We start from the raw sequence: 26,396 nt of genomic DNA, 5'->3' as shown, positions 1-26,396 counted from the left end.
ACTCATCAAATATCTAGTTAAACGCTCGAAACTTAATCCTATTAAATAAACAATTTCCTAGCGTGCTAACCGTGACAAATGAATAAACATCCTAAGACAACCGAGGAAAACACATTTGACAGGACGTGCAATATAAACCATTACACCAGTTAATTAGTTTTAATATGTAGGTAACGATCTTGAAAAAAATTGTAACGCCGTAACATTGTTGAAATCCGTTAATAGTTATAGTCCGTCAATTAATTTAACAGCGTCCCATTAAGTAATTATTTTTGCATATAATGTAATAAAATATTGCACGTGAGTACCTTAACAAATAAACGATTTCGTACTAGTAAATGTTAAATGGGTGTTTTTTAGATTATCTCTACTTAAAACTTGGTAATTTAAAAGTTGCATTTTTAACACTTAAAGTTAACTAGGGCATACACCTAATTAAATTAAGGTGCTAAAATTTGCTACAGCATATCAATAAATTATCGCCTTAGGGAAAAATTTACTGAAGAGGCAAGTGAAGAGATGGATAAACTAGTATTTGCAATATCGTCCGTCGTTATTTACTCATAAAATTTTACTTTTACTTTCACTTATTTAGTAAACATGAGCAACAAAGATAGTATTGATGAATTGATTGATTCAGTCAAGGTGGTAAAATATGACAGCAAAAGTTAATGAGCAAATTAACATTGTTTTTGTTGTTAGTAAAGATGGTTCAATTAAAAATAATAAATTTGAATAGTTCCAATCTTCATTTACTTCAAATATATGGTTAAGTAACTCTTCTATTTCCTTTTCAGAAAGTAAAAGTTACTAGCAGTATATGCAGCATAAATAATTATGACAAACCTAAAAATTGGCATAGAGATGTTAAAAAGTGTTTTTTGTCAAAAACTTTGCATGTCCATAATTTGTTTTAACTGACAAGGTTTCTTCGCTCACTCTGGGGTACATTCCGGTGGCCTGGAGAAGAGTGAGAGTCGTGTTCATTCCCAAGCCGGGAAAGGCGGATTATTCTAATCCGAAATCGTTTCGTCCCATCAGCCTCTCGAGCTTTATGTTGAAGACTCTTGAGCGCACTGTGGACCGTCATATTAAGGAAGAACTGCTCACTGTGGCTCCTCTACATGAGAAGCAATACGCTTACCGGGCGGATAAGTCTACGGAGGCCGCCCTTCATCACCTCGTACAGAGGCTGGAGAAGGGCAGTGCGTCCGGATGCGCCACCCTGGCTACGTTTCTGGATATAAAGGGAGCGTTTGACAACACCTCCTTTGCATCGATATTCCAAGCCATTGAAGCGTGGGGCCCATCCGGTGGTTGCCGGGTGGGTGAAAACCATGTTGTCCAACCGTTTGGTTTTTGCGGAGCTCAACGCAGTCACGTCAGAGGCGTCACGTGGGTCGCCAGGGGTTGCCCCCAAGGGGGCGTTCTTTTCCCCACTCTTTGGTGCCTGGTTGTTGATACTCTGCTGTGGAGACTCAACTCCGCAGATGTCTACGCCCAGGCCTACGCGGACTATGTGGCCATTCTTTCGAGTGGTCGTGCCGTCGGGGGCCTGGCGAAGAATATCCAGGCTGCCCTTTGTACCGGAGAAACTTGGCAACCATGCCGAAACAGATGCCGGGGACGAAGAAGCGGCTGCGTCGTCGAGACCCGAGACGAAACGTGTGTGTGCTTTTTAGAAAGACAGCGTTGTGAGCGGTCGCCTTTCTTTGCGCTCCGCACATTGTCGTGCTATTGCACCATTTTTTGACCAGTTAATGTCAGTTTGTCTTTCAATAAAGTGTAATTCAAGAAAACTAGCGTTTCAGTACGCAACATATGGTCCTTCGTAGCCAAATAACCAGAAAGAAGTGGATTTTAAGAGCTGAAAACTAGTCAAGGCGCAGGCAGAGCGGTAAATCAGCACGGCGCCGGCGTAATTTCAAGTCGAGGTCGACCGACGTCAGGCGCGCAGACAGCCTACTATACAGAGTTTCGGCCTGAGTTTATGAGGCAGTTCGGTGAGTGCGTTCTTTTTTACCACTTTTCCTTATATTATTCCAATTTGTGACGGTACCTGTGCTTGATTTGGTACTGTGGTGTTTAGTAAAAGCTAAGCCAAAAAATTTTGTGGTTGTTTATTTAGTTCTGGCAGGTAATCCAGGTTTTCTTTGCAATGGCCGAGTTAAAGGCATTAAAAGCTCAGAAAAAACAAATTAAATCGTCATTGACTCGTTTTCAAAAGTTTGTGGACAATCAAATGTCTGATGAAAGTAGTGATTTAGCGCAATTGCGGGTTCGAATGTCTCAAATTAATGATTTGTTACAAAAATTCGAAGAAATTCAAGTTAAAATTTGCATGCTTGTTGATTCAAGTGAAGAATTCGAGTCGGAAATGGACTCGGAAACGGAAACATTTGATAGTACATACTATTATGCTCTAGGTTCGGCAAATAGCATTTTGGAAAGTAACATAGTAAATACAAATATTATTAATAATCCTGTAAATGCAGGTAATGCTTCAGTTGAACAATCTACTGGTTCTAATGAAAGTGTTTCACTGAAGCTTCCTCCTTTAAGCTTACCCAGTTTTAATGGAAATTATAATGATTGGTTGTTTTTCCGAGATAGTTTTGATTCTATCATTAACCAAAATTCTAACTTAGATAAAATTCAGAAATTACATTATTTAAGACTTTCTTTAAAGGGAGATGCTTTGCAAGTTGTGCAAAGTTTAGGTATGTCAGCTGCCAATTATGAAATGGCCTGGGATTTACTTAAAACTAGATATGAAAATAAAGCGTTATTGGTAAGCAATCATGTACGTTCTATATTTAACCTACAAAGTCTGCATGAGGAGTCTCAGGTAGGCATACGTCAGTTATTAGACGGAGTTATACAACATACTCGTGCACTTCAATCTCTAGGTCAACCTGTGATCCATTGGGATACGCTGTTAATACATATAATTAGTAATAAGTTGGATGCAGCATCCAGGCGTGATTGGGAAACGGCGAATAGCAGTAATGAGCTTCCCACATTTAAGCAGTTTCTAGATTTTCTTCAAGAAAAGTGTCGTTTGCTTGAAGCCTTGGGTATGTCTGAAACGTCTAAGTCAACAGGTCGTGGGCGACCAAGAGGTTCGTATACTGCGACAGGTCAAGCATTGAAGTGTAGCTTTTGCAAAAATGATCACCTAATATATAATTGTAAAGATTTTTTAAAACTTAACCCCAAAGATAGATCAGCAGAAGTCATTAAACTAAAATTGTGTTTAAATTGCTTGCGTAGGGGACATCACCTTAAGGATTGTAAATGCCAACCTTGTTCTAAATGTCAAAGGCGACATAATACCTTATTGCATTTCTCAAATACTAGAAACGAAGTGGTTTCTGATCCCCAGGAATGCCCAAGCTCTGAAAATGCTAATGTTTCTAATAACTCTTTACATTCACGCAGAGATGATCATGTCAATACACTATTATCCACTGTATTGGTTCAAGTATCAGATGTCAATGGTCAAATTCATGAATGCAGAGCATTGTTGGACAGTGGGTCAGAATCCAACTTCATTACAGAAGACCTTTGTGATACATTAAAACTTTTAAAACATAGTACCAATATAACAATAAATGGTATAGGTCAGGTCACTTCTAGAATAATTCATAGAGCGTCGGTACAAATGGAATCAAGACTAAACGCGTTCAAGATTAATATTCCTTGCTTAGTAATAAAACGCATTACTAATAACATACCTCATGTTTCTTTTGATGCCAGCAAGCTGAATATTCCTAAAAATTGTTTTCTTGCTGATCCTAATTTTAACGAATCAGGTAATATTCAAATTTTGATTGGCGCCCAAATTTTCTGGGATCTTCTTTGCGCAGGTCAAATTAAATTGGGAAATGACTTGCCAACCCTACAGAAAACTCATTTTGGATGGGTGATATCTGGACCTTTGCCTTTACGATCTCATTCACTTTTGTGTAATTTATCATTGTCAGATTTGGATAATTCTTTATCAAAATTTTGGGAGATAGAAGATTACCCCAGAACAAAAATCTTATCAACTGAAGAACAATTATGTGAAAATCATTTTGTTTCTACTACCAAACGTTCTATTGAAGGGCGATTTATCGTACAGCTGCCTTTCAAGGAATCATTGGACTGTTTAGGGTACACTAAAGATAAAGCTTTGAAACGTTTCTATAGTATAGAAAGAAAACTGCATAAAAATGTTGATTTATATAATGAATATAAGTCATTTATTGACGAATATTTGCAGCTAGGTCACATGTCATTAGCTGACAGTGATGAACAGGGTGATTATTACTTGCCCCATCATGATGTTTATAAGGAATCCAGCACAACCACTCGATTGAGAGTTGTGTTCGATGCCTCCGCCAAAAGTTCTACTGGTAAATCACTGAATGACATCATGATGGTAGGGCCAACCATACAGGACGATATATTCTCCATTATATTGCGGTTCAGACTGCATGATATTGTTGCCACTGCCGATATTGCCAAAATGTATCGGCAGGTGCTAGTCGATGAGTCTCAACAAAGGTTGCAAAAGATATTATGGCGTGATCATCCTTCAGATTTAATTCAAGCTTATAAACTACACACTGTCACTTATGGGACAGCAGCAGCTGCTTTCCTAGCGATAAGATGCCTTTCGCAACTTGCATTTGACTGCAAAGATACACATCCAAAAACGAGTGAACTGATTTTGAAAAACTTTTACGTCGACGACTTATTATTTGGTGGAAATAGTGTTGACGAAGTCTTAGAGATAAAGAATGATGTAATCAACATCTTGAAGAAAGGTGGTTTTGAGCTTCGAAAATGGAACTCGAACGATAGACGAATATTAGAGAATACTTCTGAAACTCAAGCCAACTTTAACATCAACACAGGAGATAACCATTCGGCCGCGACTTTGGGTCTGCGTTGGTTATCAGAAAGTGATGAATTTAGCTTTAAAGTCGGTTCATACAATTCTGAGCGAGTCACAAAACGAGCCATTTTATCGGCTACCGCTCAATTGTTTGACCCATTGGGACTTTTAAGTCCAGCAATAATAATTCCGAAGATGATTTTACAAAGACTGTGGCAGAGAGGAGTTCAGTGGGACGAGTCTATTCCATTGGATTTGCACACTCAATGGCTTACTTTTCGTCAAGATTTAAATAATATTAATAATTTGTCAATTACTAGGCAAGCTACATGCAAACAAAAGGTTTACACGGAGTTCCATGGGTTTGCAGACGCTTCCGAGCTTGGATACGGCGCTTGTTTATATTTGAGAACTATAGACAAGGATGATAATATTTCTAGCAAACTTTTATGCTCTAAAAGTAGAGTTGCTCCTTTGAAAACGCAAACTATACCACGGCTCGAGTTGTGCGCAGCGGTATTGCTTGCAGAGATTGCCGATAAGTCTAGGATTGCACTTAATCTAGTGCCTAATAAAACTTACTATTATAGTGATTCAAAAATTGTATTGTCATGGATTAGATCTCCTTCGAACAATTGGAAGACGTTCGTTTCTAATCGAGTATCCAGAATTCAAGAATTAACTGACCCTAAGGAATGGAATTATGTGCACACCTCCCAAAATCCTGCAGATGCGATTTCCAGAGGTATGAGTCCGAAAGCTCTTTTGGAGCATGATCTGTGGTGGTTTGGCCCTTCATGGCTTGCTCAACGTGAGCAGTGTTGGCCAAGATATGACACAGTCTTACTTGACGAACTTCCTGATAAAAAGGCCAAAGCAATTACCATTTCATCGTTAGCTGTGACCTGTGATACAGATTTTAATTTATTTGAAAGATTCTCTTCGTTTTCTAAACTACTTAGGGTAACAGCATTCATGTTACGATTTATTCACAATTCAAGTTTGAGACGTGAATTTAAATCAAACCGACGAGTTGGGCATTTACAATCTCTTGAACTCAGACAATCTTTAAAACGTTTAGTGTCTATAGTACAAAGAACATCATTTTGCAATGAATATGATTGTCTTGGTTCAGATAGGGCATTGCATCCGAAAAGCAAACTTTTACCCTTAAACCCCTTTTTTGATGGACGGGTTATAAGAGTAGGTGGACGGCTTGGTCGATCCAATTATCGGTTCGACAAAATTCATCCAATAATTTTGCCGGCTAAACACAATTTTACTAAGCTTCTTTTTAAGTATGAACACCTCAGGCTCCTACATGCTCCGCCCAATTTATTGCTGTCCTCGATCAGAGAAAGGTTTTGGCCAATATCTGGGCGAAACCTAGCGCGAAGAACTGTACACGATTGCCTAAAATGTTTTAGATTTGCTGCCCAAGGTCAGAAATATTTGATGGCTGACTTGCCCGAAACTCGATTAACCCCTTCGAGGCCATTTTTAATTTCAGGATGTGATTATGCTGGTCCATTTCTAATCAAGGACCGAAAAACTAGAAATTTCAAGTTGACTAAATGCTATATTTGCCTATTCATTTGTTTCGTCACTAAGGCCATCCACCTCGAATTGGTGTCTGATCTTACGACGGAGGCATTCTTAGCTGCATTGCGGAGATTCTTCTCTAGGCGTGGACTTTCTAAATCGATTTATTCCGATAATGGAACAACCTTTCAGGGTGCAAAGTCGGAACTTGCACGTTTTTTAAAAAATAATTCTCGTGATTTTATATTGGAACTAAATAATCAATTTGTGGATTGGAATTTTATTCCTCCCCGTGCACCGCACTTCGGCGGACTTTGGGAAGCGGGGGTAAAATCCGTGAAACATCACTTAAAAAGAGTCATAGGGGAAACTCCACTTACGTTTGAGCAATTAACCACAGTACTATGTCAGGTGGAGGCCTGTCTCAATTCCAGACCTCTTTCCCCTCTATCCTGTGATCCTTCCGATATGCAACCCCTAACTCCAGCGCACTTTTTGATTGGAGAACCGTTGTTAAGTATGCCCGAAGATGACCTCACTTATGTGAAGAAAAACCGCCTATCACATTACCAACATTGTCAGCAAATAGCTCAACATTTCTGGAAACGCTGGATGAAAGAATATGTGAGTGAGCTCCAGACTAGATGCAAGTGGAAAACATCAATGCCACAACTACTTAAGTTGGACAAGCTGGTCCTCGTGAAGGAAGATAATACCCCTCCGTTGAAATGGAAGCTCGGACGAGTGGTAAAACTGTGCTATGGAGCAGACGACGTCGTAAGAGCTGCCGTCATTAGGACTTCCAATGGACTTTTCAAGAGGCCAGCTACCAAGCTCTGTGTTTTACCTGAGGAAAGTCAGCCGTCAGATGTTGAAAGACTGGAGGCTTTCAAGGTGGGCGGCGATGTACCGGAGAAACTTGGCAACCATGCCGAAACAGATGCCGGGGACGAAGAAGCGGCTGCGTCGTCGAGACCCGAGACGAAACGTGTGTGTGCTTTTTAGAAAGACAGCGTTGTGAGCGGTCGCCTTTCTTTGCGCTCCGCACATTGTCGTGCTATTGCACCATTTTTTGACCAGTTAATGTCAGTTTGTCTTTCAATAAAGTGTAATTCAAGAAAACTAGCGTTTCAGTACGCAACACCCTTCGATCCACACAGGTTTGGTGTGAGGAGGAGAGGGTCTCTGTGAACCCGGTCAAAGTGGAAGTCGTCATCTTTACGAGGCGACAAAAACTCGGGCCGTTGCCGGACTTAAATCTGTTCGGTCACATTCTGGGGTACAAATCCCAGGTCGATTACCTAGGGGTCATTCTAGATTCCAGGCTGACCTGGAACGAGCACCTTGCAGTCAAAACCGGGAAGGCCCGCAAAGCTCTCTGGGCGTGCAAGAGGGCCTTTGATACAACGTGGGGATTCCAGCCGAGAATCCTTCGATGGATCTGCGCTGTTGTTCGCCCGATGATAACATACGGTGCGATTGTTTGGTCCGGAGCTATGGATACGGCCAAGTCCCGAGCCTTGTTGGACAGGGTTCAAAGACTTGTCTGCGTCTGTATTGCAGGTGCAATGAAAACTGCCTCAACCAGGGCACTCACTGGAGCGGCTATGTGGGCTCGAGCCGCTGCACCTGTTTATAGAAAAAAAGTTGCCGCCAGGGCAGCCTACAGACTGGCAGGTCTCAATATGTTAATTACACTCAGCTGAATCGTGGGGTCATCTCTGGGGCTGGGGGGAGGTGTTGAGGGAGTGCCCGAAACTGTTGATGAAGCAGGATCGGGTGCCTCCGACGCTTCTGTAAAGCGGACTTCTAAAGTTTGTATTACCCGAGAGGAAGGACTCGGAATTCTCTCAAAACTCTATCATCCCGTCGCATGGAGACGTCTGGTTTACCGATGGATCCGAAACCGTGACGGTTGCAGGGGCAGTGTATGGATGGGTGGGGGTGTGTATGGTGCGACTTCGGGGACGGGGCTTTTCCCTCTAGGCTGCCACTGTACCATCTTCAAAGCCGAGATCTTCGCGATCAAACGATGTGGGGAGTTCATTTTAAACTCACCGCTACGCCGGAAGGATATATTTATCTGTACGGACAGCAAGGCAGCAATGGCTGCCTTAAAAGCTGATTCAACGACGTCTGCGCTGGTTCTGGAGTGTAAGAAAACACTCTTGTCGCTTACGCGGATGGCCAAGGTATGTCTAACTTGGATTCCATGGCACTCCGGTGTTAGGGGAAACGACGAGGCGGACAGGTTGGCCCTTCGTGGCTCCAAAAAGAGACCCGTAGGGCCCAAACCTATTGTAGGACTAGCCGACGCGGTCGGATCCGCCATTGTAGACCGTATCTTCTGGCAAAGATCCGATATTGCTTGGGAGGAGGCCGTAGGCATGCGGCAGTCGCGATGTCTCATGGGCTTCTTTCCAGAAAAACAAGTTGAAGTCCCTGATGGAATTATCCAGAAAGGACCTCAGATGTGCGACAGGACTTCTCCCGAATCACTGTCAGATACGAACATACATGCACATTCTGGGTCTGTCACAGGATCTAGTATGTCGCTTGTGTCTGGAAGACGAGGAAACTCCGATACACGTTCTCACACAGTGCCCGGCACTTGCGACGATTAGAAAAGAGCTTTGGGGTAAGCGTGTTATCAACCCCTTAGATATTCAAGGTACCCGGCCAAGGAGGCTCTGCGGCTTTGTCAGGGCCACCGAACTGGAGGGGTACTAGCTTGTGATGGGTCACGTTGAGCCCGGCTAGCGGCCTAAGTGTCTAAAGCCCATCTAACAATATTCATTCATTCAATATTCAATCATTCATATCAAAGAGTTTAAAGAACAAATGCTACAGTTAAATAAAAACAATTAGTGAATTCACATTATTTGAGTAATTGTTCTAGATCTCCTACATATTTTTTCAATAAATCAAGTTTATACTCATCTTAAACTGAGATAACCTAAAAAAAAACAAGAAGGCACATCTTGTAATAAAAACCTCATTACACACTTTACTGTATAGTACTTAATAGCGAGTGCATAATTACCATTTTATCTTCGCCAATAACTTAAGTAATTACACGTATTGTTTAACAACGTCACATATATTTATACCTCGACTAACATTTTATTTTCTTCGTATATGCATGATGCATCTTTTCGACAATAACCTTTAATAAAATTTACGCAACTCTCATGAAAATAACAGTACTTATTAAAATGTCTTCGACTTAATAACTCGTATTGTTTATCTACGACAATGAACAACTACGAGTAATAAAATCCTTGGAAGAGAGACGATACCGGACCAAGTCGTGGTTTTGTCATTTGACATTATGATTGGTATTAAGCATAATCAATTTCAACTATCTAAAAAGATCTCAGTTTGTATAATACGGCACTATTGAAATAACAAGCTTTGTGTCGACATTTTTTTTATTATAAGTTCACTCCTTGATTGATCATTCCGGATACTATGAGATAATCGTGGTTTTTTTAATTATTAATTTTTGTATCATCGCGTGGCGTTTCTTTCTCAATGATTAGATGGTATAGAAAATTCTGACACTTGAAAAAATTATCGCTTCGTTCTAATGAGTTTTAAATCTTTCGTCAGAAGTAAATTAGGGTTATTTGATTGGTGATGCGCACACAAATGCCTTGTAGGTGTCTACCACTACGATTGGGAAATAAACCGTAAAAAATTGTTTGTTAAAACTCATCAAGCTAATCATTTATATTTATTAATAATACAAAATTTCAAATTTTATAACTGTTTGTAAATTACAATTGAATTAAAGTACTCAAATGTCACTAACAAGCAAAACGTCTTACTTTAATAACATTGTTATAGTGAGATTATTGTGTTGTTGATAATTTGACTTATTAAGAATTTTTTGTTATTTCATTCCTACTCAAAAAAGGGAGGAAAAACAAAGAAAGAAACTTTAAAGTTGTTAGAGTACTTGGTTAATAAAATTAATTAGTATTATAGGTATAAGTGTTTAGTGCAGTTTTAAGATGTAAAACTTTGCAGACGAGATGAGGTCTGCAATTCGCATGAGGGCCGTAAATTTTTTTTCTACAAACAACATTAACTCTGGTTAATATAAATTCTAATGAATTAAGCTGGAATTAGATAATTTTAAACATCCTCGCAAACTTTTAGATACTTTTCGAAGAAAGCAATTTGAATTACTTACCTTGTCCGAACTAACTACTACAGTCTCCTCGAATCTGAAACATAAAAAGTAACACCTTTAGCTTCAAGTATCATTACTAATTACAGAAATAATTCTCAGTCTCAGGAACTAAGTAAGGATCATTATTAGATAGTTAAATATCGTGAGTAGCATTAACGGTCCTGCTGGGTTTATAGATGAATACAAAACGATAGTTTAAATGTCGCCGATCAATAATTTATTTACACCGTGGTTCGCAAATAATAATTAAAAATCTAACAATAGCAAGATGGCATCTTCACTATTGTTAACGCCTTCTTACAACAGTCATAAAATATAAATTGAATCTTGAGGCCATCGTAAGCCTTTACAGGAATTAGGATCGAATATGAAATAAATTATTACTTGGTCACGTTTTACGTATCTCGTAATATGTGAAAAATTGACACACATAAATCGCTAGTTAACTAACTGAAATATAAACGAGCAAGAAAATCGTTCAACAAACCTTCCTCTGTATGTCAAATTGGTTTATTGTTTGCACTTAAATTGTTCATCTTACTCAATTCCGTGTGGTTCTCACAAATTTCTTAATTTAGCTTAACCTACGACACGCAATCCATTTCAAGCGGTTTTACTTGCATCTTCTTAATATACTACACAACCTTGAAAGGAATGCTTTTAAGACTCTTATAAGCCGTTCATCTTCTGCTTGGCACTGGTAACTTATAATTAGTGTTAAATGTTTGGAATCCGGAATATTTGCGGCTTAACTTTGCTATAGTAAACAAAATTAATGTTTCCTCTTTTATTAAAATGTGTATACAACTTGAAAGATGAATTTATGATTTTTCTGCCAGATCGTTTTTCTTATACCTTTGGGTATTTAAAAGCCACACTTACAGCAATCAACTGCATCGCCTCTTTTATCATTTTGCACTTGTAACTTTTACCAGATTACTTTCTTGATTGTCATGTTATGTAATATAGTAAGAACGTTATTAATGTAGTAAAATTGGGTCATGTTTTTTTCTTAAAACGCTTTTTACATTCCTTATTTTCTCAATTACTTACCCTGTAGACACTTTATTCTACAGGGTACTACAAATTCGTGTGTATGAAAATTTTAAACACGGTAAGAAATATAGCGTTGGTTAAATTATGGAAAAATCGATTTAACAGTATGCCGCTTTAAAATTTCAAAAATTCCAAATTCTTTTCGAGATATCTGAAAAAAAAAATTGATTTGTTTGATGAGTTAACTGAAAATAAACTACACTTTAATATTGTCACTTTTCGTCTTTTACAACGTGACAATGTTATATTCTATTACCGACATTTTGGTTTTTGGTTACCAAAGGCTTTAATTTTTCTTATGGGCGCCATATTGAAATTTTACATTTTTAGTTACAGTTTACAGTACTTTTTTTGTGATTACGGTGATTTTATCATACGATGTTTAGTCTTGCTCTTTTCCTTCTAAAACATTACAACGTCACATTTTGAATTGATTTGCCCGACCTTCTTTCTGTTTTTGGTTGATAATAAAAACTTTTTTCTTTTAAATACAGTTCTACTTTTTGCTAGGAATGTTGTAAAAGTTTTTGCTGGAAATCTGGCTTTAAGTGGCTAATTTCAGAATTCTACCAATTTTACAACTTAAATTTACTGGAATAACCTTTCAGATAATTTTCTAGCAGTTTTTCGCTCAAAATTTGGCCTAAAAAGAAATTTTTATGCGTTATAGATGAAAATTTTAGTGCTTTATAGATGAATTTCAGTAATAGACTGATATTACAAATGTCAGTTGGAAAACTCAATTTTTTAGGTAGATTGAGAAGTTAACTGTCTACAGATATTTTAAAATGTTTTTAGAGCATTTTTGGAACGTTCTTAGAAATCTTATTCTAGTAAAGAGACTATTAAAATGATATTTGTAAAATTAGTAGATTACAGAAAATAGCCTCTTAAGGCCAAATCTTGAGCGGAAAACTTCTGAAGTTACAATAAACGAACGCAAACTTAGAAAGTACTATGATAATTGTAAAATAATTGCTGCTCAACACGTGTTTATTTGTTTGAAAATTAAATTAGAATTCGAAAAAAATTGCGCAATTTTGCTATAATTTAACCAACCATGCATCTCTTATTTACATCTCTCTTATTGCATGCATCTCTTTTGCGAGATTTCTATATTTACACACAAATTTTTTGCACCCTGTATAAGAGATGGAAGTGGTATGGTCCAATTTTTAACCAATTTACTACACTTATTAACTTACGTTTGGCTTTCTCGTTTTTAATGACAGGACCCAATCCCTGAGGATGAATTCATTCTTATTTTCATTATTTCATATTTATCTTCATTATTTGTACATTTTGCAGATTATATTGGTTTATTGCTGGATTGTCTTGGTGTAATCTCTACTAAAAAACCTAATACTCAAAGAGCAGGGCAATCTGTGCATGTTTTAAAAAAATTTGGTCGTTTAAACTTATTTTTTTTTTGTAATAGAATAAAAGGGTGGTATAATCCATTACACTACTAGTGGAATAAATATGTGACTTTAAACAAGCTACTACGATTTAAGTTTCAGTGCTAAAATAAATTAAAAGTGCAATATTGTGAATATTCTTCTGTAGATAGGCGATTTTTGTAAAAGTTTTAACATTAAAACATTTGAGAACAAAACAAATGCTAAATGGTGAGTAGGTAATACTGCAAAAGTTTGAGTATCAAAAACTAATAAAATATGACATATTTTTCTTTCAATTAAGTTACAATTACAAATCCTGAAACGTTAGGTAACTATTATAAATTGGCTACCTGATAAACACATCCGTATTAATTAATCGTAAATAAAATCCACCGAGCTAGTCTTTTCACTTGTTTTATTATGATAAATGACAGCGGAAACGGTGGATACCGTATTATAATATTAATGGAAAGGATCTGAACACATTGATTCAAAATCCAATTATTATTGATTTAACGATGAGTTTTTATTGGGTAAATTTCATAAATTTGAATATTTACGTGTCTAATTAGTATTCAAATAAAAACTGGGTGTTAATGAGTCTGACCACTTAATGTATTTGCTTAAAAATAGATTAATTTAGTAATTTTTTACGAAGATGAGTTCATCGAACGTAAAAGTTACAGAAATAAATCTTAAGGTAGAATGAATCAATGTGTAATAACTGTGTTAATAGTTATGTACCTAACAAGTGCGAAAAGTGGTACTTTGCCGAACGAGAACTGAGACAGTTGAAGGGCGGAAAAGACGCTTTCCGTAGGTGCTTGGTCCAACATTTTTCCTATGAGTATCAATTTTTGGAAAGGAAAATGTATTGTAGAATTAATTATTAAATTAAAAGTTTTTTTCTGCAAAGATAAATTGAAAGTGTATTCTAAACAAAAAATTAAACATTATTTTTTGATTTAATATACATATACCAGGTGTCCAAGAGCACCCTGGACATAGGAGATTAACATGGGAAAACGGTTTTGATTTTTTTGCGCCTGTATGGTTGATTTGATTGAAAAATCGTATTAATGAAAGTTGTAGTACCTATCACGGACTAGTTTTCTGTATTTTTTTCAGATCTCTAACTTGAGCCCTTTCGTCGTAAAACACGAACAAAAATGAGAAAATTTAAACTTTTGGCCTGCACTGTATAGGCGGTTGTCGGGCAACGGGTAAACAGATCATTGTTGCTGGTACGGTTGCTCGACAACCGCCTATACAGTGCAGGTAAAAAGTTAAAATGTTCTCATTTTTGTTCGTGTTTTACGACGAAAGGGCTCAAGTTAGAGATCTGAAAAAAATACAGAAAACTAGTCCGTGATAGGTACTACAACTTTCATTAATACGATTTTTCAATCAAATAAACCGTACAGGCGCAAAAAAATCAAAACCGTTTTCCCATGTTAATCTCCTATGTCCAGGGTGCTCTTGGACACCTGGTATTTGTAAAAAATAAAATCAGTGAGTAAAAGTAGCTTTACCGCACCCGAGTAGGAAAAAGTAAGATTTATTAAACTTATGTCATATTCTGACGTCTTCTGTTTTTCATGGCACGTCTTTTGTCTCCTACCCTGTATACATAATAATAATTTTGTTATGTAGCTTAATTAAATCTAAAAATAATTAATTTGATGATTAAAGCAGACTGTTTACTGTAAGCTGGGACAGTTTTACTGCTTTAGTAAAATTTTAAATTAAAGAATTGGTACTTAACACTATTTTGTTTTTATTTTCTCAAATAACCTAACCCTACTTTATGGTAGTGATTAGGAATACCACACACTATAAATTGCAGATTGGTGCTTTTTGGTTTTTAGTGACTTCTCACTTATTCTAGTCTTCTTCTTCTTCTTGAATATGTGCATGACTAGATATGCTAAAGACTATTTGTTAGTACCTTGGTTTATCCATCGTAGAATAGTACTGTAGAAGGCATTTTCAGTGCTAGTATGTAAAATTGTTATTATTTTATTTTTGTTATTTACTATCCATATTTGTAAGTCATAAAGGATTAAGCTCAGTTGTTTCTTTATGTTCCTAAAACCCATACAAATTGAAAAAAAATAAAACATCTTTAATATTAATAAACTCTCTACAATTTATCAGAGATGCTAGACCATTATATAATTAGGCTGTATGTTACATATAACTATTAATTAAAACACACATCTCGATGGTTTTTTTGATGACATATGATTTATGTGAGCTTCCGCATAACCAAAATTACAATAATTCTAATTGACTCATTTAGAATCTAGTTTTAGTAATGATTAGATGTTCCATTATGTAAATTCCATCTATATGAATATTTATAATCTTTGTTCGTCTTTTAATAACGATGACACGTAAGTTGCATAAGAACACTACTACTTCTACAACCTATGTAAATTTAAGTAGGTAAGAATCTATACCAACTAACATTCAACTCGAAATTTGATCAAATTAGATTAAAATCTGATATGAAAATAATTGATCCATAAAAGTATAAATAATCTCGACCTATTGCACTTCTAAAACAAGCCATCATTAACACAATTGCGAAAATGCAACTAATGTTACATTGGTAACATGAGAAATCGAATAACCTTCTGGTTGCATCCATGTAATAATTAAAGCTCTGACTTCTGACCAATCGATCGGATTTAATTTGCCGGAATTAACCTAAATTCCGAAAAAAGATTCAACGGCTCTAACGATCATTCGGGGCTCATTACCTGATCATCGCAAACTCTTCCGATCAACAATACGGTTGCATCATCGCTAATTGTTGATACGTGTTGTTCGTGATTTTGGGTTCGTTTGTGCCAAGTACAGTTTCAAAATTTTCGAGTTTGCACTTACTTTTTTGTCCTCGGTAATTTCTATCTTAGAACGTGTTATTTGGTGGCAATTTAGATTATCACTTTTTGATTGTAGGTACCATTGTTTTGTGTTAATATCTATGAAATTTGTTTGGTATTTGCGTTTCATGACAGCAGTTTTTTGTTTCGACTTTTATACCGTCATACGGATCTAAATTCGGATATACGGATTAATGTTTGTTTATTATCTTTTTTGGATTCCTATCCAGGAAACTTTGACGTTTTATCTCTTGTATATTTTTGACCATAATTTTCTCCTGAATGTTGTAATATGACAATTTTTTATGTCAACTAGTAGCAAAAATGTCTTTCCAATTATAAAATGTGATTATAAATGAATATGGTAAATTCTACTTTTGTTTCCAAAATCGAAATGTATAGACGTCTCTAGTAGAGATATGAGAGTTTAAAAATCCATTATTATATTACAAAAAGTGCACTAATTGAAATATCTCTTATTTAACTTCATAGTCGACAATACCTTACTTAAAGAGTGGCAGGATTTGTATGTTATTTTAATGATAATAATTATAATAATTCCCAATTTTAAGTAAAACCTAAGATAAGCTTTTGAAAACATTCACATTAAAGATGATATTACTTCTGAAATGAAAACTATTTTAGTACTTATCAAACCGATATATTCAGAAATATGCTTGACTTTTATTTTAAGTTTAGTATGTGTGTTTACTAGCCATGTGCTAAATAAACATAATAATTATCATCATCATTTGTTGACAGCAAATGCATTTTGTAGTTGAGTGACAAAATGCTAAAGTTCGTCTCGTTAAGGTAAACGTGATTCCAATAGAAAAACACTTTAAACGAAATAATTCAAGAATAAATTTGTCAAAAAAAGGCTTTTCAATTATTCTAATGTTAACTGACATCAAGATGAGTTTTAAAATAATTAAATTTCAATTAAACTTAACGTGATTAGGTTGTATTATATTTTAGCTGTCAAGCAAGTTGAATGTCTGTTAATTAGTTTACTATAAAGCTTAATATCAATAAAATAAGGATTTATATTAATGTTTATGCATTTTGCAGACATGAGGGAACATCATCTTTTCTCTAGCAACAACACGTTAAACATTCAAAATAATTAATAGAATTACCTATTTCATTTAGTCGCTAATAAATTATTACTTAACTGAACACAAATTGAATTAATTTTCTGACGCAACCTCAATCGAAAAGCCCATCGTAACCTTTAAAGTTTGCGATTAGTTTAGATGCGATCAACATGAATATTATCGATCAAAACTATTGTTGTTTAACCATCGTAAATGTATGGGTATTTATTTCTACAGAGATGGTTAATTATAGGAAAAATGCAGATTACTCCGATTATGGGTAATTTATCGCCCATTGCTTTTAGGTAGGAGCTATTAAATTATTGTTTTCTTTGCTCGGACCTGGAAACTTTACTTAATTTAATCATTATGTGGAATTATCCATCACACTGTATTTATTCCACTATATATTTTGTGGGTGTCTTGAAGGTCTTGATATTTCAATTATAGATTATAGAGTATTCAAGGTTTTGCAAAATTATTCAAAGATTATGATGCATAATCTTGTAAAGTAGTATATTTGGAAAATTTATATATTTAACACGTAAATGAAAAAATATTGATAAAAATGCGTAGTCTCACAACATGAAAGATGTGTGTAACCGGAATGTTAAAAACCAGGAACTGAATCCAACTTTGAAATACAATGATGATAGTTATTGCAGAAAATTCAAAGATTCGTTAATCTAATAAAGAAAAGAAATTTTTCCCACTGATTATAGTAATGATCTCAACGATCCGATACACTTACCATCTTTATGCAAGTATTACACTCTAGTAGGTCGTACCATTATTTTGCCTGCAATTATATAATTACTTGTCTATTGTAAGAGTGGATGCGTCGAAAAAATTCTATTGATTTGCTGGTTGCCATTATGAAACATTGTAAATGTTACGCGATTGACAGTACCGCTAATGCGAAGAAGAGCAACACTGATCTGTTTGGTGGAATATGATTTATTATTAAAAATCATGACACTTGTTGCGTTACCTATTACGTAAAAGAAAAAATAATTGATTGTGCATTACATTTTGGCATTAAATCAATTGTTTGACATATTATGTCGAGATTGATCTGTAAGAATTTGTGCTGGTCATTGATGGAATTAGCCAATACAATTTGTCGACAAATCCTTTAGTGATTAAATGTCAGTGTTAAAAATAAATTTTTAAAGTTTTGGGATTTGATAAGCATTAGAATCATATACAGACCTTTGTTTACTCAAAATATTTGATGTAACCCTGATAAATATAGGTTATAAATACGAAATTTATTGAAAAGAAAGTATATTTTACCTCACTTTCAGGAATGCGTGAAAGTTTAAAATTCTGTGGTATAAAAACATATTTTGCATTTCATTGAGTCATCGTCAACCTGGCCCCATTTGTCATATTCGAGTACATCCATTATTTACTTGTATGTAAATACAAAATGTAATAAAACATATACGTGAGCGATATTGTCTGCATTTATTAAGCATTCAATGGAAAGTAGAATGAGCATATTTCATGTTTTAACTCAAAAGTTTGAACAGAGCAGTCAATTATTAGTATTGTACAATGTATACTGTTTCCAGAGACAGTAGTAAACATGGAGGTATGAAAATTTAACATTTGCAATGTTAAATCATCTACTCAGTCAAAATTCAATAGTAAGTCATGAAATAAATAGTTCTTTGCGCAAGGGAGGAAAGTGCAACTGTTGCTCCCACAATTTGACAAGTTCAACGCTCGAGAGTGCAAAAAGCAGTTTACTCCAAAGTTGCGCATCTAATGAGTGTGTGATAGTGATCTTTTTATCTCTCAAATGAAGAAGGAAAGTTTGATTTTGTACAGAGATCGTAGAAAAAATGGATTGGTATCTTTCAGTTTAGTATAAAATTGTTATTTTCCTAACAAGTGCGGACAGTGATATTTTTTTATATTAGCGAGGTTGGGCATCAGTCGAGTGCGGGGAAGGTACTATCCGCACGTGATAGGAACATAATTTTTTCTACGAGCGTTTTCCAATAATTGAAAATAAATGATAAATCAAAATTGAAAAAAAAAATTTAATAATAGTGAATTTAACAATATAGTTCTTTTATATACTTTTATAGTTCTTTTGTATCATATTATGTATGTAACTAAAACAGCACATAAAACAAATTTGAGAACAAAAATAAAACTTGATTAAAACCTACCATCTTGAACACCATAAATGGGTTATTAAGGCGATGAATTACTCTAATCTACTTGTTATTAATATTAATAACAAATGAACAATTATTGTATAGAATAATAATTTAGATTATGATATACATAAATTAACAATTTAATTTTACCACCTTAGTGCGGAAAAATGATTTCTTTACGCACTAGTGCGGGAAAGTCTACATTTTGTGAACAAAAATAGTGCGGAAATGTTATCATTCCCGCACGCTCGTAGAAAAAAGTTTTATTTTTTTTTTCATTCTGCCTCAAATGGAACATAAACACAACAATGCACAAATTAGATGCTTAATGAAATTACTCCTTTTGTATTTGAGTAAATTATTCCATCAAATCTTTTTTCTGAAAATTACGGTTAGTTCAGGGAAGTAACAACAACATGGCAGAAAACGAAAGCAATTTTGGTCAATCATCTACCAATTCCAATTCCGGTTCAATCAGAATGATTCAGAAATATTTCCAATTTAAAAAACAAAATTCTTCAATTATGGGGAAGTATAATATGCAGTCTGGTTAACAAAAGAAAAGTATTTAACTTTCTTCTAAATGTGATCTAAATTTGCCATTCTTTTATTACGCCCATTTAAAAAATCAATATAAATTAGGTTAGCTACAAATAGATCATATCAACTATTGAAAGGTGTAAAAGCAGATTTAACTTCTATTCACGGGTCATGTAATATGATAATTGGATTGGTAGTAATTAGGTAAATATAAATTTGGTCAATGTACTTTTCCTGCCTTTGGCCAGAACTTTTACTCTAGTTGGCACTTACGTTACAAAAATTGTTTCTTCTTATGAAACTTTTTGACCTTAGGAAGACAAATTTGCCAGGTTTGCAGTGTTTAACGCTTTCACTGCCCGCAGATATGGATTTTTAAAAGTTTTGGATTTTCTATGCAAATGTCGAAGTCACTTGAATTATTATTGTTGGCATGGTAAAAATGATTAATTTATTGGAGGTGGATTACACATGATACAAGAAATTAAGCAACTGGTACCAAAAGTATACGAGGAGTTTAAATTGAAATTTTTCTTTTAACTACCACACCAATAGCACTAAACGTTAGAAAGAGGTTTTGTTTATTATACAATGAGTTTAATTTACTGAACTTTTGTTTTTCGTATATCAGGAATAATAAAATTACATATACACTGCACATACAATTTACAGTGACTTTGTGACATTGTCAAACTTTACCAGCTTATGTATGTTAACATTAAATACAACAAAAAGCTGTTGCTTGGCATATTCTGAGTTTTTTTATGTGTATTGGTATAAATCTTTTTGGTATTCTAGTAGAGTTTGGTAATCTTGGACACTTCACACACAAGCAAAAATTGAAAGGTTTTTCGTAAATATAAGCGTTAAATAATGATAGGTTCAAACTACAAATTCGTCGCTATTAATAAGACAGAATGTAACAGTTTGTAATTTAATTTTAGCGCATTAGCCAGTGAGTGGTAAAATATAATTATATTGCATTATCGATAATGCAACCCAAAAGCGTGAGAATTGAGATATTATTTATATATTAACAACACAAAAACCGACATATTTTCTTTCAACATCGCATTATAAAAACTATACTGATATTTTATTAAATACCAAGATAATCAGGTAGAAATTTCAAGGCAACACATTGTTAATAAGTTGACTTCATGTAGGAGATCTACTTATGGTGCGGCTGCTACTACTTTTACTGCAAAATTTAGGTGTTTTGTTACGCAAATTCCTGTTACATCGGAATACCGGTCGCTCCTGAAAAGGTTATTTGTACCAGTTTGTTGCGGAAGGATAGTAACAATAATATCAAATTTAGGCAAGGCAAATTTACCGCCGCCCTTGTCCAGTAACTTATTAGTCAGAAAATGCTCTTCAACAGTTGTTCTGTAACAATTAGACTGCTTAATAATTGCTTTTAATAATAATAACTAAATCAAAAAATCCATCTTAATTACACAACTAAACTAAATGAAAACGAAAGTGTATAAGTTGTTGGTTGTCTATTTTTCTGGCAAGTCTACTGAAACTTAAATAACCTTTATCAAGCTTTGATTAATACGAATGCATTCTAAAGTCCGTCCCAGAGCAAGTGGCAGTGACGTAATAATTGTCCTTTTTTTTTCTATTACATGTGAACTGAGCGGGATGGAAACTTGACGTCATTGACGTATGTTATTTACTTGTTTTTAAATTCATGAATGTTCGGGGCTGGTGCAGGGCCACGTTCGTAATTTGAGAATGTGTCATCTGATCAACATATTTAAAAAACGAACCGGAGTCACGTGACAAACTGTCAAATGACTTATTTTTGAACGCATTTTGTAATTTTGATATTACAAATACAATTATTTTCGTTTTGTGTCATTTTGACATCAAAATCATGTTTTAACTGAATAGTAGCAAAATGACGGCGGTTATCCTGTAACCCACGCGGATGTCTCAAAAAAAATCATTTTTAGGTAAATTTTTGTGCAATTCTCCAAAAAATTCTCCATAACATAGAATATAGACACACCCTATAACAAAAGAAAGTCCGGCCCAAATTTGAGTCAAAATTTCGTGCATTTTTTCGTCCATAACTCGCTTATTTGAAAGATTTTGTAGAGTCACACCTTATGACGAAAGAAAGCTAATAAATAGGGCTGTCACGAGACGTTGAGCGGACAGGACTATGTTGTACCGTTTGACCGCTAGAGGTCGTCAAAGTTGGCTATAGTTGTTTTTGTTTCTCTTGAATATCTTAGGAACGACTCAAGTTAGAGGTCAGAAATTTTTACCACAATTACACCTCGTTAAATGTTTAGTTCAATCAAAACAAAACTTTTTAAATTACGGAAAAAAAAACAAACAAATGTGACGGAAGTTCGAATGCATTTTACACTTTTGAAGAATGCTAACCAAGTTATGAAGCTAAAAATATTCTACATGGTGGACAGTGTTGAAAATCATCAGCTTTCCTTAAGATGAAGACATTTTTAGTTTATTGCTTGCAATTCTTGAACGTGACGGCCTGAGGCAAGTTTAGACATTAAACTCGCAGAATGTCTTTAAAATTTTAACCGGCTACTTATGAGCAATTCTGGAAATTTATTATATTCATTGTTAATAAATTCTTGTCACTTAATGAAACTTTAATTTGACACATAAATGTTTAGTGTAGACTATTACATATTTGGTCGAGGTTTAAATGTGTTTTAATTAGCATCGCATAATATCAACAAATTTTAAACCTTGTACAGCGGTTAAAAAAATGTTTTGTTTACTACCACTCAATAATAACGTTATTAACAATTTTTAGTAAAAATAGACTTTGACTGTTACCATAAAATAAATAAATATAACATTTGTCTATTATGGCTCTTATAAAACGATCAACTAAATTATTATTTAATTAATCCAGTAACAAAGACAAGTAGTAGTTATGTTAATTTTACAACTATTATGGAAATTTGTAACTTTTTAAATACATACTAATAACATTTGAAAAAATGAAAAAGTGAATGATTCACTGATGTTTTATTAATCAAGTAAAGATCGAATTTGATGAGAATCTAAATTATTAATTTAATTTTTATTTTATTTCTATACCTCAATAAATGTATTCTTTATTGAGACATAATTACCGCCCCTAAAAACAATCATAATTGTTCCACCAAATTAATTGATCGTTTTTTCTACTTCTTTAAAAAGTACGTTTACAAAGTTTAAGGGGTGAATCCTCCGCCAATTTTAGGCAAAATAGGTCGTATAAACATGGAACTAAAAACGAATCATTTCGGGGATACAGAGTGTCAAGTTTCACCGTTTTTCTCTATTTAACTCTAACTCTTGTTGAGTAATTTAAACAATTCTGGGCAGTATTACGTAATGTTATACAAAGTACTTTTAAAATGTTTCTCCAGAGACATGACTTTATTGATCATAAAGATTAAAGTTCAGTCGGTGATTTCGCACCCTAGTAACATTACAGTTATCACACAAGAGAAATTTGCCTGTTTTATTATCTTGTCTCTATTCATATATCAACTCCTTTTTGTAAGTATAAAAATAGCCAAAAAAAGCAATCTTAAATTTAGCAGGTATTATGTAATGTAATATTTCTCTACGACTATTTGCTCAGGTTTCATAGAATAGCTTTTAGATCGCCGTAGTTTGAAAGTCTTCTTTGCGCTTATAATGGGTATTATTCACTCGGATGATTCAGTTGTGATTTTTGATGATGCAGTTTTGAGTAAAAATCTGCCACTGAAACTCTTAGTCGCTAAGATGTTTTAAGTTTTTGTTTTTTTACAATTTACACTATTACAACAGTTTTCTTTAATATAAATTCAATTATAGCGGAATCTTCCTAATAAACGCTACTCAAAAAACGCTCACAAACATCCTGTTAGACAGATTAACCACCGAACATAAATAACTGAAGATAAAAGTAGTAATGGATAAATTACTGCTTAAAACCAAGGAAATTTTACCGGTAGGTAGTAAATTACTGGTAAATTACAAATACTGTGTTTTTGGCAGTTTAAATTTTGACACCACTTTTCTCCCTGACCGTACCAAATTTTGTAGTGTTTTTCAGGTTATTGGATAGGAAATTTAATGACGATTTCAAAAATGTACTTAAAACAGTCATTTTCTTACTCCAAGTGGGTTTGACGAGCAATTTTGTCTTTGACTGTCAAACTGTGCTCGAAAGCTGCAAAAATCAGGGTTTAGAAAAGTTTTCTTGCAGTATTCGATACAAATCGTGTTTCTGAGATTTTTGACAGTTATTTTAAGAGTGGTCACGTTATCTCTAATTTACCTAGAATTCGCAAGAATTATAGTTGAACACAGTTTTCATAACAAGACGGGTTTTTGAGATTTATTACAGTTATTTTAACAATTATCAGGAAATTACTGATGAATTACAAATTGTGTAAAAAACTTTTACCAAAATCTACAAACTTTTTATTTAATCTTTATTTTTCAGGATTTTATTTTGACAATATTGACCAGAAATATCAGAATGGATTTTACTTGTGTTAATTTTGGTCCATGAAGCTCTGTCACCACTTCTTTTAAAACTTGTTTTAGAGAAAACAGCTGAAATAAGGACTATATTGGTAACAAGGAAAGCCTGCAAATTGCTTTTATCGTACACAGATGATATCGATTTCGTTGAAAAATTTAGTATTTCTGTTCATGTTCATGTACATGTATTTCACTAAGGGTAGATGAAGAGAAGACGAAATACATGTCACATGTGCATGAACAGGATGAAATCAACTTTTTTAAATAACTTTCGATTTCAATGCTGAATCTCCATCAAGCTTTACATCTGTACCAATATTCTGAATTTCACTTAAAAAGGGAACAAAACCACGGTTCATCTTAAATGAGACACACTGTATAATCTACGTTTGATTAAGATGCGATTGAATTGAAACTTCAAAAAATAAAAATAGATCAGATCTTCAAAGCTTTCTCAGATAGAGCGAATTAGGTCAAACCCACATGAAATCATATTATAAAATTTGGATTCCTCGTTTGTCACCATGTTCTGTTTAGTCGAGATTTTGCATCCCTTTCCAGTCAATTAATTAATAATAAGTAACATTTCATTTGTGAAAATTTATTAAGAGAGTATCCATAGTAAAAACGCACTTAAACTGGGTAATCTTAATGGTTATTCTATCGATCTTCTCAACTAACTTGTAACAAACCGTATTCTAAGATCCTTTTTCATTGTAAACTTTTACAATATCTATTCAGTTTTTTTATAGAACATAAAACCTACTCAAAATGCGGCTTTTAAAAATGGAACAGCAGCATGAATTTTTATTTGGATGTATTAAATTCATGGTAGTAATTAATTTCGGGACCATTCTGTGCATACATAATTTCCAGTTGGGAATAGAATTCAAATTTATTTCCTCGCTTATTCCATTCATTCACAGAAACTTTAAGATTGCTTTCAGTAGTGTAAATCAAAAGTACCAAAAGCGTTTTTAAGGAAAGTTTTGGAAAGTCGCCGTTTTCCTAACTGTCTGCAATTACATCGCAAAATACTAATTAGTGGATAAATGGTGGGAATTTTAGGCTGTAAGCGCTTGCATAACATTTTTTTTTATTATAACTGTTAAGTTAGATTTAACCATTTATAGTACACCAAGGTTTGAGATGTGTTTTGAATTTAGAAAAGTCGCATTTAAACGTATTTGGTAACACTTTTATAAATAAAAATGTGTGACTTACTTGACTGATATATAAAACTCAACGTAACACTATACCCACTTAAACAGTCCCAGAAAAATTGTAAAAGCTCGAAAAGTCAGCAATTTATTAAAAAAAAAATACGAAATTCACCGGGATTAATAATCCGAGATCAAACGGAAGAATGCGTGTGCATACGAGCTCGATCAGTCGAGCACGACGACATTAACTAGCGCGAACGGCTTCTTCGATGAACCGTCGAAGATGTTCAAAACGAGGTTCCCCCAAGAAGAAGTCTTCCCCCAACCCAAATAATGCTCTTCTGCAGCACGACGACTGCTAAACCATAACGACCTTTCGTGGGAGAGGTAAAAGGCCATCGCATCGTCGAGAAATTGTGAGTTACCGGTTAGTAGAGAGTGAGAGTAAGGAAATACGTGGGCTGTTTGAAGCGTGCCGAATACCGATTAATTTGATGTTAATAGATAATAATTCGATATCCTTTTGCTTAGGACTTAATCGGTCATCGAGAAACTGAGAACTATTATTGTTATTGTAAACAGATAATTTGTTTTTTCTTAGAATATTCTTTTTAATAAAATAGTCACAACATAATGAACATAATAATGGGAAGGTGTCTCACTTTTTTTGTATCATGTATTATAATATTACTACTATTCTTGACAAATGAGGATTAAGAACTTGAGGCAAAAGAGAGCTGCAATAATGTATTTAAGACAGGTAATACAGAAAAATCAATATTTTATAAAAAACTCCTTTACCACAATTCAATTTCAGTAATAATATAAAAAATTCCCGAGTTAGTATCTTTCTACGTTATTTCAGTTTTACAACTTTCTATATTTGACAGTATATTGGCATTTTTTTAAATAAATGCCTTAATAGTCCATTA

General features: G+C 34.4%; 1 protein-coding gene and 1 long non-coding RNA gene across 2 annotated transcripts in view; one reads left to right on the top strand and one right to left on the bottom strand.

Annotated features, from left to right (window-relative positions):
• The window catches only part of LOC145724047 (uncharacterized), a 61,692-nt gene extending 35,792 nt beyond the window's left edge, over positions 1-25,900 (bottom strand). The window contains exons 1-2 of the mRNA XM_081972117.1: positions 25,526-25,900; positions 10,626-10,659 (exon numbers count right to left, since the gene is read on the bottom strand). The gene's annotated coding sequence lies outside the window, so the exon portion shown is untranslated. The remainder of the gene's footprint in view (positions 1-10,625; positions 10,660-25,525) is intronic.
• Positions 23,058-23,275, top strand: LOC145723964 (uncharacterized). Its single transcript, XR_014176891.1, has 2 exons — positions 23,058-23,167; positions 23,223-23,275. It is a non-coding gene; the product is annotated as an uncharacterized LOC145723964 (long non-coding RNA).
• Positions 25,901-26,396: the final 496 nt, after the last annotated feature.

This window comes from Ips typographus, linkage group LG2 (genome assembly GCF_016097725.1).
Source record: "Ips typographus isolate SLU linkage group LG2, UJ_Ityp_2.0, whole genome shotgun sequence".
NCBI classification, from domain to species: domain Eukaryota; kingdom Metazoa; phylum Arthropoda; class Insecta; order Coleoptera; family Curculionidae; genus Ips; species Ips typographus.
This window is presented reverse-complemented; position numbering and strand designations above follow the sequence as displayed.